The 12,201-nt window shown below is 39.3% G+C and overlaps 1 pseudogene; it reads left to right on the forward strand.

Moving 5' to 3' along the window:
- The first annotated feature begins 902 nt into the window (after window positions 1-902).
- Window positions 903-2,256, forward strand: LOC117522527 (annotated as a pseudogene).
- Window positions 2,257-12,201: the final 9,945 nt, after the last annotated feature.

The raw sequence follows: 12,201 nt of genomic DNA on the forward strand, positions 1-12,201 counted from the left end.
AAAGGCTCTGTCTGAAGCAGGGGACTTCATGGCCCAATGCCAGCACACTTTGAGTGAAGCTGTGTAGTGGCACGTGCACCCCCCGCGAGGGCTTTGTGGCCAATGCAGTGTTATACATACACACACGGCTGAGTGACAATTGCAACTCCACGCGTGTGCGCATGAGGAACACAATGCTCAGGGTCCCATGTTTGCATGCAGTCAGTTGGAAATCGGGCAGTCTGCAGTGCCTTTTATGGCCATCTGACAGCAGTCTGTGTCGTCAACATACACTGTGGATGTGGACGGGGCAGTCTGTCTGCATGCCATCACTGCTGGCCACGCCTCTTTTCCTCCTGACTACATTGGATTATTGCAATTTTTGCTGTGTCGTGCATGCTTCTGGCAAATTCTTGATATGTGTGATGGGGGCTTAACTAATCCATTACATACATAAACAGATTTTGTCTGTTTTATACATGTAGTGGATTTCGATTATAACGGACAAAATTCGCTGGTCCCCCTGAATCCATTATATGTGAGTTTTACTGTAATAGTAATAATAATAAAAATAATAATTTAGCACCGTGCCCATTGAATACTGCGTTTCAGCATCTATCCCTTCCACACTTTAGATAATGCAGGGGAATATAGCTTTCACTTCAGCTCGCACTTATGTGGAGTTCTTTCTCTGAGTGGGCAGACATGTTAGTCCCTCCTTGCAACACATATTACAGAAATCAACATATTTACTCTATGTAATCGACATACTCTGTTATGTCGGCTCATCGCTCCAGCCATATTTAGACCAGGTAACATCCACCTCTATGCTGTTTATCATTGTTGTGATTTTATTATTATTTTTTATTTATTTATTTATTTTGTTCTTAATGTTATGGTTAATTTCTTCCTTGCAGACATGTTGCAGCAGTTGGGGAGGAAAACACAAATGTTGCCTGAACAGCATGAATTGGCTCTACCTGTTGTTCAGAAGGACATTAAAGAAGAAGAGAAACACTGGATAAGTCAGCAGGGACGGCCGCTTCACGGGCTGGAGGAAGCTGATATAACTAAGTTACCTTTCACTGTTGTCCCGTTGAAGAGTGAAAATGATGATGAAATGCTACAGTCATCACAGGTCAACAAAGACAAACTGAGGGGAGCACAGAGGCAGAGCCTTTAGCCAGCAGCTCAACTTATCACAAAACACTGATGGCACAAACTGATGGTGACTATGGAGGAACACAACCAGGCAGGAACCTGCAACAATACAATTGTTTACAGCCAGATACTAAGGACTGGAATTCAAACAGTTCTGGAACTGAGGACTGACGACAGTCACGAATGGGAGCAAACAAGGGAACTTTGCTCAGGTTTAAATTCCTTAAATTCTAAAAACAGTGACACCTCTGTTGCTGATGACATGTGTAACATTGCTAGGAAACAGTTTAATTGCTCTGAATGTGGAAAACAATTGAGTCACATGAACTGTTTAGAGCAATACAAGAGAATTCAAGCAAGTGAGAACTTCTTTTGCTGTACTGAGTGTGATAATCAGTGGAGCCAAAAGGGCAATCTGAACATGCACCTTATAAGTTGCACAGGAGAAAAAATGTTTACCAATTCTGAATTTCACAAAACATTTGGGCTCAGAAGCAGTCTGAGTGCACACATGAGAATTCATACAGGAGAAAAAACCGTTTGGCTGCTCCGTATGTGGCAAAAGATTTGGGGAAAAGGGCAATCTGAAGAGACACATTGCAATTCATACCGGCCAGAAACCATTTACTTGTTCTGAATGTGGAAAACGGTTCGGAGAAAAAGGCAATCTCAACAAGCACCTTGCAGTTCATACTGGCAACAAACCATTTGGCTGTTCTGTGTGTGGTAAAAGATTTGTAGAAAAAGGTCATCTGAATATACACATGAGAAGTCATACAGGTGAGAAACCATTTGGCTGTTCTGAGTGTGGTAAACAATTTGGGATAAAAAGCCATCTGAACATACACATGAGAATTCATACGGGAGAGAAGCCATTTGGCTGTTCTGAGTGTTGTAAAAGATTTGGAGAAAGGAGCCTTCTGAATAGACACATGAAAAGTCATTTAGGAGAGAAACCATTTGCCTGTTCTGAGTGTTGTAAAAGGTTTAGTGAAGGAGCCTTCTGAACATACACATGAGAATTCATACAGGAGAGAAACCATTTAGCTGTTCTGAGTGTGGTAGAAGATTTGGACAAAGGAGCAACCTGAAGAAACACATTGTAATTCATACAGGCAAGAAACCATTTGGCTGTTCCGAGTGTGGTAAAACATTTGGAGAGAAAGGAAATTTAAACACACACATGAGAAGTCATACAGGAGAGAAGTCATTTGTCTGTTCTGAGTGTGGTAAAAGATATGGGATAAAAAGCCATCTAAACACACACATGAGAATTAGACATGCAAATGCAACTTGACCACTTGTCCTTTTTTTTTTTTTTTTTGTGGTTAAAACATGACTTGTGTACTGTCATCAGCAAAGCAGTTGGCATTATGTTTATGTCAGTTCTGTCAGTCACCTTGTGTCTGTGAAGAGAGAGAATTCTGCTATTATGAATGAATGTAAAGTCCATATATTGTTGGGGAGGGAGGCTGTCAAAAATTCAATCTTGCAGTATTTTAAAATGTTACAATTGGAAAATGGAATTAATCAAATACCTGGGAGTGGTAGTAACCCAATATGTTCTAGATATCAATAATACAAATAACTTACATCTTCAAAAAGATATACAAAAGATAAAGAAAGGTGCACCACTTAGCCTTTAGATTTGAGTTCCAGGATTGAAATAGTTAAACTAACCATCTTGCTTAAATTTATGTATTTATTCCAAGCCCTACCAGTAGAGATCACTGAAAATCAATTTACAACATGGGATAGAATAATATCCAGGTTTATTTGGGAGAGCAAGAGACCTAGAGTGAAATATGGAACTCTCCAGCTACCCAGAGAATAAGGAGGGGTGACGTTACCAAAGCTCAAAGAATATTATTATGCTGCACAATTAAAATATACATATGACTGATGTAACGTGGAAAAATATTGAAATTGGAACACTCTGAACAGTCGACTCAATAAAATTCAAAACAAAGCTGGAGAGTTTCCAAAGTCTGACACAAAAATATTAAATGGTAAATGGACTGCATTTACAACCCCTGGCAAAAATTATGGAATCACCTGCCTCAGAGGATGTTCATTCAGTTGTTTAATTTTGTAGAAAAAAAGCAGATCACAGACATGACACAAAACTAAAGTCATTTCAAATGGCAACTTTCTGGCTTTAAGAAACACTATAACAAATCAAGAAAAAAAGATTGTGGCAGTCAGTAACAGTTACTTTTTTAGACCAAGCAGAGGAAAAAAATATGGAATCACTCAATTCTGAGGAAAAAATTATGGAATCACCCTGTAAATTTTCATCCCCCAAATGAACACCTGCATCAAATCAGATCTGCTCATTGACATTGACCCTATGCCATGACATTGACCCTATGTGTCTTTTTGCAAGGAATGTTTTTGCAGTTTTTGCTCTATGGCAAGATGCATTGTCATCTTGAAAAATGATTTCATCATCCCCAAACATCCTTTCAATTGTCCAAAATATCAACATAAACTTGTGCATTTATTGATGATGTAATGACAGCCATCTCCCCAGTTCCTTTACCTGACATTCAGCGCCATATCGTCAATGACTGTGGAAATTTACATGTTCTCTTCAGGCAGTCATCTTTATAAATCTCATTGGAAAGGCACCAAACAAAAGTTCCAGCATCATCACCTTGCCCAGTGCAGATTCGAGATTCATCACTGAATATGACTTTCATCCAGTCATCCACAGTCCACAATTGCTTTTCCTTAGCCCATTGTAACCTTGTTTTTTTCTGTTTAGGTGTTAATGATGCCTTTCGTTTAGCTTTTCTGTATGTAAATCCCATTTCCTTTAGGCGGTTTCTTACAGTTCGGTCACAGACGTTGACTCCAGTTTCCTCCCATTCGTTCCTCATTTGTTTTGTTGTACATTTTTCGATTTTTGAGACATATTGCTTTAAGTTTTCTGTCTTGATGCTTTGATGTCTTCCTTGGTCTACCAGTATGTTTGCCTTTAACAACCTTCCCATGTTGTTTGTATTTGGTCCAGAGTTTAGACACAGCTGACTGTGAACAACCAACGTCTTTTGCAGCATTGCGTGATGATTTACTCTCTTTTAAGAGTTTGATAATCCTCTCCTTTGTTTCAATTGACATCTCTCGTGTTGGAGACATGATTCATGTCAGTCCACTTGGTGCAACAGCTCTCCAAGGTGTGTTCACTCCTTTTTAGATGCAGACTAATGAGCAGATCTGATATGATGCAGGTGTTAGTTTTGGGGATGAAAATTTACAGGGTGATTCCATAATTTTTTTCCTCAGAATTGAGTGATTCCATATTTTTTTCCTCTGCTTGGTCTAAAAAAGTAACCATTACTGACTGTCACAATCTTTTTTCTTGATTTCTTATAGTGTTTCTTAAAGCCAGAAAGTTGCCATTTGAAATGACTTTAGTTTTGTGTCATGTCTGTGATCTGCTTTTTTTCTACAAAATTAAACAACTGAATGAACATCCTCCGAGGCCGGTGATTCCATAATTTTTGCCGGGGGTTGTATATAGCGTTCATCAGACACTCAAAGCACTTTACAAGTAATGCCTCACATTCACCCTGGTGTGATGGTGCTGCCATACAGGGTACTCACTACACACCGGGAGCAACTAGTAAACCATTACAGATGTATCAGAAATACTGGAGAAAATGCGAGATGATGGATGTTGACCATTTACATATTTTCTGGAAATGTCCAAAACACTTAAGATTTTTGGAAAACTATTTGTAATGTCCTGTACCAGGTTTTGGGATATGTAATTCCATTGAAACCCATCTCCTTTATTTGAATAATTTTCGAGATGACACTATTTACAAATGTGATGAATATTTGGCAAAGATAATGTTAATAGCAACTAAAAATGTATAACGAGGAAGACGGATGTGCCATCAAAGGACCAATGGATAATGACAATAGAGGATGTATTCTTAATGAAAAAACTAGCGCACAGACTGAGACTGCGGGAATCACAAATGGACATAAGATGGACATTGTTTAAGTAAAATAATAATGTGCTACACAGACATTTATGTTGATGTTTTTGTATAATTGTGTTATAATTAATAAATGTTATAATTGTGTGGCTTTATGTAAAACATCCACCAACCACAAATACCAGTGCCCATATTCACAAAGACTTTCAGTCATCTCAGAGAGCTCCCAACTTAGCCTAAAGATTCATAGCAAGGAATCTTATCTTAAGAATGATCCAGGAAGTTTCTGAGAGCAACTCTAAGTGAGGAGGGGACAGAAATTTTTATCTTTGTGAGGAGATGTGGTTGACCCTGTTGCTAGGTATGATGCAGTCTTCTAAAAGCTGTGGTTAGTTGTCACAACAAGAGAAAGAGAAGAAATATCTTAGAATTTGAGGAATTGTAAGATTTTTCTTAGCTCTTAGTGATGTCATTCTACTTTTATCCTTAGGTGCTTTGTGAATACAGGCCCAGGGCTGTGCAAAATTCAGAACTGAATTGAGACTGACTCCTGAATTTCAACTTTATTGAATTTGAGTTGACTTGAATTGAGGTAGCAAACAATGTAAAAATCTACATTTCTGAATTTTGCACAGCCCTGATGTATACAATTTTCCTACCAAATTAAAATGCAGTAGTACCCACACAAAAAAGGCAAGTGTTGTATTGCAATGTATTTATGCCTCATTAATATATTGGGGATATATTAATTAGTGCGTAAAATGTATTTATATAGCACCTTTCACAGACAGTCACAATGTGTTTTACAGTACAATATAAAACTAAGGGCCCCTTCACACAGTGCGAATTTGGTCGATTTGCGCAGAAAGTGCGCATGAAACAGGAATCGTGTGCAAAACGTGTAAATTCGTACCTGCCTCCAACGCTTTGTACACCTGTTGCTACAACTATTTGCGCACACCTGCGGCTGAAAGAGAGTGCGCTGTGCGAGCCCATTGAACCCTCTCGCGGCAGGGGTCGGCCAAATTCCAGCTGACACGCACAAACATCTAACACCGCTTGCATGGCACTTAGAATGTCTGTGGCCATTCGTACAAATAACACGACAACAGTCAGAAGATCTCTGTTGAGCTGGATGTGAAATTTGTCCAAGTGCCCCATGAGTGTGAAGTTGCCGAGTGTCGGCTCTGTTTCGTTTGCTCACCCAACCCCCCCCCCCCCCCCCCCCCCCATCTGTGTGTATGGTTCCCCCCTTGGCAGGTGAGGCATCTCTCATCTGATCACAGAGTGACATCTGTGCGCTGACAGGACAGGGGGTGTGGCTGGCTGCCCCACAGCTGTTGAGACCAGGGGCGTCGGAATGGGGGGGTAAAGGGTACTATGTACCCAGGGCCCAGAGCATGGAAGGGGGCCCACAAAAAAACTGGCATTAAATGCGTTTTTGTGTTGCATGTTATTAATGTCCATTCAATTCATGTTGTAAAAGAATATAATGAGAATAAATGTAGAAATGTTGCGAAACATAATTCTGCTGTAACAATAATATTGAAAGATCTCTGAGGGCCCTTCCACCCCTGCACAGTTTTACAATGGTTTAGCACAGGCGGCACGCTGACACACACACACACACATCCCAAACGGGATCTGACAGCATCAGGAGAGGTTTTTAGGCTGAAATAAGACATGTCTTTACTAAAAATTCTTTGAGAAGAGAGGTGAGCTCGAAAACTATCTTAACGTGCAGGCAGGAAACTTGCTAATATCAGCACTGAGGACATATAAATTCACAGTTTAACAGGGAAAGACACGATAAACCCACGCCGGCTTTGGTGGCAAAGTAACTAAACAAGCAGCCGCAGCTCTGCTCTTCTCCCCCCACAGGACACACAGTCCACGTGGGAGGGAGGGAGGGGGACACGAAGCAGTGCCTGGCTGCTGGACAGGAGCAGGACAGCTTACTTCTGCTGCAAGAAAATGTCTTGACCCAGTCTCCCCTGACTTTCCACTGGTTGTTAGCGCATTTGTGGCAAATTAATTACCCAAATGCTAAAAATAACTGTGCATTTAGTGCTGTCCCTTTCATTATATATGTGCAGATTTGGAAAAGCCTGTTTTATTACAATGACAGAAAAAAACATGCATTAGCCTGCTGTGGGATATAATATGACCACAGTCCAGTTGCACACTCACCTGCTTACAAAAATACATGCACACACACAAATTGGTTAAACTTTTTACAATAAAAAAGTATTATCAGAATGTAATATTATCATTATGAACCCCATGGCCTTTAGTTTCAGACAAAGCAGGAGGTGCTGGTCCAGGTTATGGTCCCTCATCTTGTTAAATCAAATTATTAATTTATATAGCGCCAATTCACAATGAGACTGCCTCAAGGTGCTTCACACAGCATAATAAAAACAGAGAAAATCGAATTAAAATTTTAAAAACACAATAAAAAGACAAAACCATAAAAGAACACAAGCAATGAGGATGTTAGTGAAGGTGAGCTTATGGAGCCACTTTACAAGCAAATGATTTAACTAAAATGTAATTAAATTTTAGTATCCTTTACATTTTTTTTTTTTCCTGTTTTGTCTATTTGCTTTTTAGGATTACCTAATAAATGGTGTGTCTTTGTAGTCCCAGGAACCGAGGGACAGATAGAAGATGACTATACAAACTATATAATATTACAGAGAATTACAAAGTATACAGAAAAGGAATATGGCTATTATGGTATGAATCTAGAGACTATATAATATGAATTAACCTTTTTCCTTTTTTTTTAACAAACACAAATATACTGCATTGATTTATTCAGTCTAATATTGTTAAGAAATAACAGGAATTACCTTATTTTTTTCAAATACAGGGTTATAAAATATGTCATTTTTATTATGACATTATATTACTTCATAAGACAGTACAGTACTCCCTTAACCTACAAGTTGTAGGTTAAGGGAGTAATATTCTGAAAGTCTGTTTGTTATTCAGATGGACTGTTTAGTGAATGACATTGACTATAAGATGGGTAATCTGTTCTTTAATGTTTTGATTGTAGAATATTGTATTATGTATTTTTTTCTTCACAAAGAGAATTACACACTGTTAAGCGACGAATTACACTTACTTTTATTTAATTACTTATTTTGGAAAATTGTGTTAAATTAAATATTTTGCTGTGACTGTAGATTTTATATCCCAAACCCTAATTTGTAGTCAAGTTAACATTGGGGTATCTCTCTATTAAAATGCACAGGGATGCACCAAATTGCAGCATTTTTCTTGAAAATGCTGCAACTTGGTCCCCCAGACCCCCCAACTCAATATTGTTCCCCCAACTTTAAGAAGGGTTCTGACTCCCAGGTGTGATCTAAAGTATACATGATTTAGACCTGGTTTGACTACGCATTAGAAATTTGGTGTTTCCGTTAATAAAAAAGAACAGTGTGTGTGTGTGGGGGGGGCTCAATATGGCTAGTACCTAGGGCCCAGAATTTGGTGCTACGCCCCTGGTTGGGACATATGCAGCTCTGGACATCACAGCTGCAGCACATGTCCCGTGTTTTGAAAGACACTCGTGTGTGTTTGTTTGGAAATGCATAAAAACATATACGGCTTTTGCGATGGGAGGAGAAATGGGCCGTCAGTCTGTTTGGACACGCAGTAGGCGATCTGAATGTCACATCCAACAGGACACGCATGTTGGGCTGTGAGCGGCGTTAGTGCAGCAGATAAGTAAATATTTACTGAGGGATCCTTCAAATGGTGATGCAAGAACCAAATTTGGCACACATACTCCTTAGACATTACTCTTTTAAAAATGCTGAGTGGCCACATGAACTTTCAATAGGTGGCCAAGAAGGGGTCAATTGAAGAATTACACAGGCATCAAAATTTAAAAATGCCCCAATCATATTGAAAGGTATTCCATATTATTTGTCCGATCATAAAGATTTCAAAAAGGCATAGTTTGGACTATCTGTGAATGAATGTTATGGAGTTTTGAGGTTAAAAACAGCAGACACTGAGAAAGGTCAATTTCAGTTTGTACAGGGGTCAAAAGTTAAATTTGCTCCAATTTTGGTAAAAAGTGGTGCACATTACTGGTTGAGCTAATAGGATTAGTAAATGGAATAGTTTTGACTGTTGCGTGCTTGTAAGTAAAGGCTAAACAATGTCGCTGTTGTGGCTGGCGTGCCTGGCTGGTTTTTGTGTGTCTTTTGTTTCTGTCTTTTGGTTTTCCTTCCAGGTGGTGCGCATTTGGGACTGAGTGGCTGTGTAGCTGAGTTTATCAGGACCTCACCCTGATCACCTGCGGCTCGTCAGGACACAGCTGTGGTGCATCTACATGGATTGGAACATGGTGGCATTTAAGACTGGAGTACACAGTGTGTATTTGCCAGAGACCCGACCTTGTGAGATCGTCGTCTCGGGAGCCATCTCATCATCAGTGGATGCAGAGAACGTCCAGGTTTGATGCATGGTCTGTGAAAGAGGAGGGGGTGAGGTCTCATGCTCGTCAGCACACTTCCTGAGGTACGTTAGATTTTGTGACTAACATTTATACAGTCAGTAAATGTGGTGTCCCTCACACCTTATTATATTGAGCTGTATGTTGGTCGTGTAATCAGCTTCCTCTGCAGTGGAGTTTTGTGAACTGGGTGTTCCATGCCTGCAGGGTGGGAAGCTGATTAGTAATTAAGCCAGGAAGTGTTTGCTGTTTGTGCACCTTTGAGCGTTCTCTCTGTGTGTTGAGTGTGGACTCACATAATGATTCCTTCTTTCACAGACTCGGTTTGTCGCGGCCACCTGGGGGGTGTCGGCGGGGTCCTTGGGTCCGGGTTGGCTCTGGCTCCGGACCGTTGGCGCTGCTGGGAGCGCACCGCAAAACCACCACGCCAGACCGCGCAAAACCACCACGCCAGACCGCGCACTTTTATATTTTTTCACAGCACTGTTATGTTCATTAAACTCTGTTATCCTTTGTACCGTGCTCTGCTTATTTTATACTGGGTCCTTCAAACGCTGGTCGGTTCTCCGGGCTGCGTCCGACACATAACAGTCGGCATCCATTGGATTCTATGACATGTGACATATGCTACCCTGTAACATGATAACTAAGCATGATACATTATGCAAACTATTACTTTTTAAAACCATATTCACTCAACTAATAATTTGCATCACTTTTTTATCAAAATTGGAGCAACTTTAACTTTTGACCCCTGTACAAATTGAAATTGACCTTAGTCACCATTCTTGCTGTTTTTACCCCATAACTCCAGAACATTCATTCACAGATAGTCCAAACTATACCTTTTTTTTTTTAAGAAAATACATTTATCTGCTTGTTCATTTAACCTATTTCACACTCCTGTTACAAGACAGTGATAGTAGCACAGTGGTAAAGTTTCCGTCTGGTAATCAGAACATGTGGTGAGTTCAAATTCTGTGGTGTTTTCTTCTTTTTATTTAACCAGGGTTATTTAACGGCCCCTTCATGACTGTATGTTTGTGACCATGGGTCAGCTACAGAGGAACAGACGGATCATATTTGTGTTGCCCGCTTGATAAATGCAGTGTTTTTATATGGTGTGTGGGTTTATTTCATTTTAAATACGTGCATCTCCTTTCTCTTATCAGGCAGGTTCCCGCAGCTTTCACAGGACAGCGATCATAACTCAGTGGTAAAGTTTCTGACTGACAATCAGGCACGGGTTCGAGTGGCATGTAATTTTTGTTTTTTTGTTTGTTTTTTCAGCAGATGCCCAATGTGTAACCACATTGGGCAGCTGCTGTGTTCCCGTGTGCACAAAACCATCACAGCATGTTTTCTTTTCAAAGAAAACAACTGTGATCCCTTAAAAGGATAATATCCAGACTGAAAATAACACAATTTGACCTCCACTATTAGAACGTATCTCTCTCTCTCTCTGTGTGTGTGTGTGTTTGTTTCATACTTTCTGGAAATATTGTCATTGGGCCCAATAGCATGCAACATTTTATGCTTCTGTCTTTATTTGTTTTTGAGATATGGAGGCTCTAAGAAGTTGGTGTGGCCCCAGTTTTTCATCAAAATTGAGAACTTGTAAAATTCTTGCAATGTTCGTGTTCGATCAGTGAACTTTTGAGCTACTCAATGTAAATTAATGAAATGTTTAGGAATTCTTCGGTATTAGCCCCCTTAAAACTGAAAATAAGTGGCCCTATGCAGAATATTTCTCAGTTCAGTTTCCTAAAGTTTGGCTAAAATAGTTTTTTGTGTTTGAACCTCTGTAGTTATGTAAATTGATGGCAATTATCCCTATACAGTGTCTACGTTTAAAAAAAAAAGGGGAAAAAAAGCATTTCTGTTTGCAGTAAAACATGGTGTGTTTGATACCTTAAAACTAGTTTGATTGAATGTACCAACTTGATTTTTTGTGTTTTTATTAATAAAGACATGCTCTTTTGATGGTACACTTTGTCATAGCTGTTCAATATGTATTTGAAAAATCCATATAAATTATTTTTAAATTTTTAAAAATCATAAAATATTTATTTCTCACATTTCTAGTTTCTGAATAAGAAGTATGATATGACTACTATCTGAACATTTGAAAGATCTGACATACTTCATTACAGAGATAAAGAGAGTCAAAGTTGCTGCAAAACACAAAAGAAAATATTTTCATCTGAAATTTAGGACATTGTCATTTAAAAAATATTCTTCATAGGACCTGTTAAGTTTAAGGTAAAGAGTACTAATACCATAGAAGAATCCCAGAAGAGTTCATTCATCTAAAGTGAGTAGTTCTAAAGTGGTCTCTGACTGAAAATTTTTTAGATAGTAGAAGATAGTAGGCTACAGTTTTGCACGTGTTATTAAGCTCAATAGAAATGTTTCCAAAAACCTTGTGATAAAGATGGTGGTGCTGGCTGGTTCTCATGGCTAAAAAACTGATCAAGATCATCCTCCCTTGTTTGACATGCTATGTACAGATGAGAAAACAGGTTACAATCACTCTTCAGTGCAGAAAGCTGTGCCTTGAGCTTAGACTGTGTCTTCACAGGTGGAGACCTAAATAATGGCAGCTTGTTCTTTGGAACTGTGTCTGTAATGGGC

This window comes from Thalassophryne amazonica, chromosome 12 (assembly GCF_902500255.1).
Source record: "Thalassophryne amazonica chromosome 12, fThaAma1.1, whole genome shotgun sequence".
Lineage (NCBI taxonomy): Eukaryota > Metazoa > Chordata > Actinopteri > Batrachoidiformes > Batrachoididae > Thalassophryne > Thalassophryne amazonica.